The sequence below is a fragment of the Aphelocoma coerulescens genome, chromosome 1A (assembly GCF_041296385.1).
Source record: "Aphelocoma coerulescens isolate FSJ_1873_10779 chromosome 1A, UR_Acoe_1.0, whole genome shotgun sequence".
NCBI lineage: Eukaryota > Metazoa > Chordata > Aves > Passeriformes > Corvidae > Aphelocoma > Aphelocoma coerulescens.
In genome coordinates, this window is record NC_091014.1 from 60,586,624 (window position 1) to 60,592,623 (window position 6,000).

The following is a 6,000-nucleotide window of genomic DNA, read 5'->3' on the forward strand; positions in this document are numbered from 1 at the left end:
ACCTCAAGTAACCCCATCAGGGACTCCAATGACCTCTAGTGACCAAAATGACCTTGAGTGACCCCAAATGACCTTAGTGACCCCCAGATGACCCCATCAGTGACCTCCAGATGACCTCGAGTGACCCCCAAATGACCCCATCAGGGGCTCCAATGATCTCAAGTGACCCGAATGACCTCAAGTAACCCCAAATGACCTCAAGTAACCCCAGCTGACCTTGAGTGACCCCCAAATGACCCCCAGATGACCTTGAGTGACCCCCAAATGACCTTAAGTGACCCCCTCAGGGACTCCAAATGACCTCAAGTCACCCGAATGACCTCAAGTAACCCCAAATGACCTTGAGTGACCCCCATATGACCTCGAGTGACCCCCAGATGACCTCAAGTGACCCCATCAGGGACTCCAATGACCTCTAGTGACCAAAATGACATTAGTGACAACCAGATGACCTCGAGTGACCCCAAGATGGCCTTGAGTGACCCCAAATGACCTCAAGTGACCCCCCCCAAATGACCTCAAGTGATCCCATCAGGGACTCCAATGCCCTCAAGCGACCTGAATGACCTCAAGTAACCCCAAATGACCTTGAGTGACCCCAAATGACCTCGAGTGACCCCCAAATGACCTCAAGTGACCCCCAGATGACCCCATCAGGGACTCCAATGACCTCAAGTGACCCCATCAGGGAGTCCAATGATCTCAAGTGACCCGAATGACCTCAAGTAACCCCAAATGACCTCAAGTGACCCCAGATGTCCTTGAGTGACCCCAAATGACCCCCAGATGACCCCAAATGACCTTAAGTGACCCCATCAGGGACTACAATGACCTCAAGTCACCCAAATGACCTCAAGTAACCCCAAATGACCTTGAGTGACCCCAGATGACCTCGAGTGACCCCCAGATGACCTCAAGTAACCCCATCAGGGACTCCAATGATCTCAAGTGACCAAAATGACCTCAAGTAACCCCAAATGACCTTAGTGACGCCAGATTTCCTTGAGTGACCCCCAAATGACCCCATCAGGGGCTCCAATGATCTCAAGTGACCCGAATGACCTCAAGTAACCCCAAATGACCTCAAGTAACCCCAGCTGACCTTGAGTGACCCCCAAATGACCCCCAGATGACCTTGAGTGACCCCCAAATGACCTTAAGTGACCCCCTCAGGGACTCCAAATGACCTCAAGTCACCCGAATGACCTCAAGTAACCCCAAATGACCTTGAGTGACCCCCATATGACCTCGAGTGACCCCCAGATGACCTCAAGTGACCCCATCAGGGACTCCAATGACCTCTAGTGACCAAAATGACATTAGTGACAACCAGATGACCTCGAGTGACCCCAAGATGGCCTTGAGTGACCCCAAATGACCTCAAGTGACCCCCCCCCCAAATGACCTCAAGTGATCCCATCAGGGACTCCAATGCCCTCAAGCGACCTGAATGACCTCAAGTAACCCCAAATGACCTTGAGTGACCCCAAATGACCTCGAGTGACCCCCAAATGACCTCAAGTGACCCCCAGATGACCCCATCAGGGACTCCAATGACCTCAAGTCACCCAAATGACCTCAAGTAACCCCAAATGTCCTTGAGTGACCCCAGATGACCTCGAGTGACCCCCAGATGACGTCAAATGACCCCATCAGGGACTCCAATGATCTCAAGTGACCAAAATGACCTCAAGTAACCCCAAATGACCTTAGTGATGCCAGATTTCCTTGAGTGACCCCCAAATGACCCCATCAGGGGCTCCAATGATCTCAACTGACCCGAATGACCTCAAGTAACCCCAAATGACCTTGAGTGACCCCCATATGACCTCAAGTGACCCCCAAATGACCTCAAGTAATCCCATCAGGGACTCCAATGACCTCAAGTATCCCCAAATGACCTTGAGTGACCCCAAATGACCTTGAGTGACCCCCATATGACCTCGAGTGACCCCCAGATGACCTCAAGTAATCCCATCAGGGACTCCAATGACCTCTAGTGACCAAAATGACCTCAAGTAACCACAAATGACCTTAGTGACCCCCTGATGACCTTGAGTGACCTCCAGATGACCTCGAGTGACCCCCAAGTGACCCCCATCAGGGGCTCCAATGATCTCAAGTGACCCGAATGACCTCAAGTAACCCCAAATGACCTCAAGTAACCCCAGCTGACCTTGAGTGACCCCCAAATGACCCCCAGATGACCTTAAGTGACCCCCTCAGGGACTCCAAATGACCTCAAGTCACCCGAATGACCTCAAGTAACCCCAAATGACCTTGAGTGACCCCCAAATGACCTCAAGTGACCCCCCCAGATGACCCCATCAGGGACTCCAATGACCTCAAGTGACCCCATCAGGGACTCCAATGATCTCAAGTGATTTGAATGACCTCAAGTAACCCCAAATGACCTCAAGTGACCCCAGAGGTCCTTGAGTGACCCCAAATGACCTCAAGTGACCCCCAGATGACCCCCAAATGACCTTAAGTGACCCCATCTGGGGCTCCAATGATCTCAACTGACCCGAATGACCTCAAGTAACCCCAAATGACCTCGAGTGACCCCCAAATGACCTCAAGTGACCCCATCAGGGACTCCAATGACCTCTAGTGACCAAAATGACCTCAAGTAACCCCAGATGACCTCGAGTGCCCCCTAAATGACCCCCAGATGACCCCTAAATGACCTCAAGTGACCCCATCAGGGACTCCAATGACCTCAAGTGACCAAAATGACCTCAAGTAACCCCAAATGACCTTGAGTGACCCCAGATGTCCTTGAGTGACCCCAAATGACCTCAAGTGACCCCCAGATGACCCCAAATGACCTTAAGTGATCCCCTCAGGGACTCCAATGATCTCAAGTGACCTGAATGACCTCAAGTAACCCCAAATGACCTCAAGTAACCCCAAATGACCTTGAGTGACCCCCAGATGACCTCGAGTGACCCCCAAATGACCTCAAGTGACCCCATCAGGGGCTCCAATGATCTCAAGTGACCCGAATGACCTCAAGTAACCCCAAATGACCTCAAGTGACTCCAGTTGACCTTGAGTGACCCCCAGATGACCTCAAGTGACCCCCAAATGACCTCAAGTAATCCCATCAGGGACTCCAATGACCTCAAGTAACCCCAAATGACCTCAGGTGACCGCAGAGGTCCTTGAGTGACCCCAAATGACCTCAAGTGACCCCCAGATGACCCCCAAATGACCTTAAGTGACCCCATCAGGGGCTCCCATGACCTCAAGTGACCCCAGCTGACCTTGAGTGCCCCCAAATGACCTCAAGTGACCCCCCAGATGACCCTCATCAGGGACTCCAATGATCTCAAGCGACCCGAATGACCTCAAGTAACCCCAAATGACCTTGAGTGACCCCAGATGACCTTGAGTGACCCCCAGATGACCTCAAGTGACCCCTAAATGACCTCAAGTAATCCCATCAGGGACTCCAATGACCTTAAGTAACCCCAAATGACCTTGAGTGACCCCCAAATGACCTCAAGTGACCCCCAAATGACCTCAAGTAACCCCAGATGACCCCATCAGGGACTCCAATGACCTCAAGTGACCCCATCAGGGACTCCAATGATCTCAAGTGATTTGAATGACCTCAAGTAACCCCAAATGACCTCAAGTGACCCCAGAGGGCCTTGAGTGACCCCAAATGACCTCAAGTGACCCCCAGATGACCCCCAAATGACCTTAAGTGACCCCATCTGGGGCTCCAATGATCTCAACTGACCCGAATGACCTCAAGTAACCCCAAATGACCTTGAGTGACCCCCAAATGACCTTGAGTGACCCCCAAATGACCTCGAGTGACCCCCAGATGACCTCAAGTGACCCCATCAGGGACTCCAATGACCTCTAGTGACCAAAATGACCTCAAGTAACCCCAGATGACCTCGAGTGCCCCCTAAATGACCCCCAGATGACCCCTAAATGACCTCAAGTGACCCCATCAGGGACTCCAATGACCTCAAGTGACCAAAATGACCTCAAGTGACCCCCCAGATGACCTTGAGTGACCCCCCAGATGACCTTGAGTGACCCCATATGACCTCGAGTAACCCCCAAATGACCTCAAGTGACATCCCCCCCCCCCCCGACCCCCTCAGGGACTCCAATGATCTCAAGTGACCTGAATGACCTCAAGTAACCCCAAATGACCTTGAGTGACCCCCAGATGACCTTGAGTGACCTCCAGATGACCTCGAGTGACCCCCAAATTACCCCATCAGGGACTCCAATGACCTCAAGTGACCCGAATGACCTCAAGTAACCCCAAATGACCTTGAGTGACCCCAGCTGACCTTGAGTGACCCCCCAAATGACCCCCAGATGACCTTGAGTGACCCCCAAATGACCTTAAGTGACCCCCAGATGACCCCATCAGGGACTCCAATGATCTCAAGTGACCCGAATGACCTCAAGTAACCCCAAATGACCTCAAGTGACCCCAGATGTCCTTGAGTGACCCCCAGATGACCTCGAGTGACCCCCAAATGACCTCAAGTAACCCCAGATGACCTCAAGTGCCCCCCCCCAAATGACCCCCAGATGACCTCGAGTGACCCCCCCAATGACCCCATCAGGGACTCCAATGATCTCAAGTGACGTGAATGACCTCAAGTAACCCCAAATGCCCTTGAGTGACCCCCAAATGACCTTAAGTGACCCCATCAGGGACTCCAATGACCTCAAGTGACCCTAGATGACATTGAGTGACCCCCAAATGACCTCAAGTAACCCCTGAGGTTCTGCACCCTCAGCTCTCAGCGGGGAGCAGCCTGCAGCACCCCACAGCAGCAAATCATAACCAGGCTGGCAGGGGCAGGGATATGAAGCAGCCTCTCCCCCAGCTTCCTTCCCAGCCTGGTCCCTCCATTCGTCTTCTCTTGGAGTTGGCTCCCCAGCAGCAGCATCTGAGCAAGCCAGAGAACTCCCCTGCCTCATGGCAGCCCTTCAGTTTTGCTGCACACAGTACAGAGCCTTAGCCTGGGTTAAAAAACCCCAAAGCGATGGCTTTGGGATCGGACAAATGTGGAGGAAAATATCCTCTGATAGAAGGCAGGTTACAACCAACCCTCCCCCACCTGGTTCAGGAAAAAAGGAACTTTCCTTGGAGGAAAATGAAAGAGAGAAAAAACTCTTTATTTATCAAACACACAGGAAAAGGATAATAATGCTGAATAATAAAACCTCGGAGCTGTGGAGGGAAACCTGGGAGGATTTCAGAGTCCTTCTGTAGGTGTGGTCTCTCCTCCTCCTCAGAGCTGGGTCAATGTGGGCCCGCCCTCCGGGGCCTCAGTGAAAAGTTCTCCTGGTGTGTTCTGATTTTGAAACAATCCAGAAGAGAAGAAAGGAAAAACCAAAATCCCAGGAATACAAAGTTCAACTCTCTGTCTCCCTCCGGAGAAGAGGAGCCAAAAGCTGGCTGGAAAGCAAGCAGGGTGCTTCCCCTGCTCCTCTCACCTCAGCAGGACGCCGAGGAGCATGTATGTGTGTCCTTGAACAACTGCTTCGGAAAGTTCACTCGTTTTCCTCTCCCCCCTCTCAGGCTCAGTTTAAAGGCACAGAAAAGCACAAAATTAATTTCTGGGCATGGAGCAGCGATAGGGGATACACATTGGGAGGAATGAGACAACTCTTAGTAAAAATTAAAATAATTTATTAAAATGGAAAAATTGAAATATTACAGAAATTAGAAAAATATAAAAATTTGGGATCCTAGTGGCTCAGGAGGTATGCCCCAGGAGTGCAGGGATTAGAGATCTTCAGGCTTAGACAGCACCGGACCTCTGGTGGAAGAACTTGCAGTGCTGGGCTGACTTTTAGCTAATCCAAAACTCAAAGGTAAAAATTATTAAAGGCTCCTTAAAAGGAGTAAGGCTTAAGTACCCAGCACTGGTGTCCACTACAGCTGATCTGCACTGGTCTCTGCACGTCATTGTTTTATAGTGCCTTTGCTCCGCCCCAGCCCACCCCAGC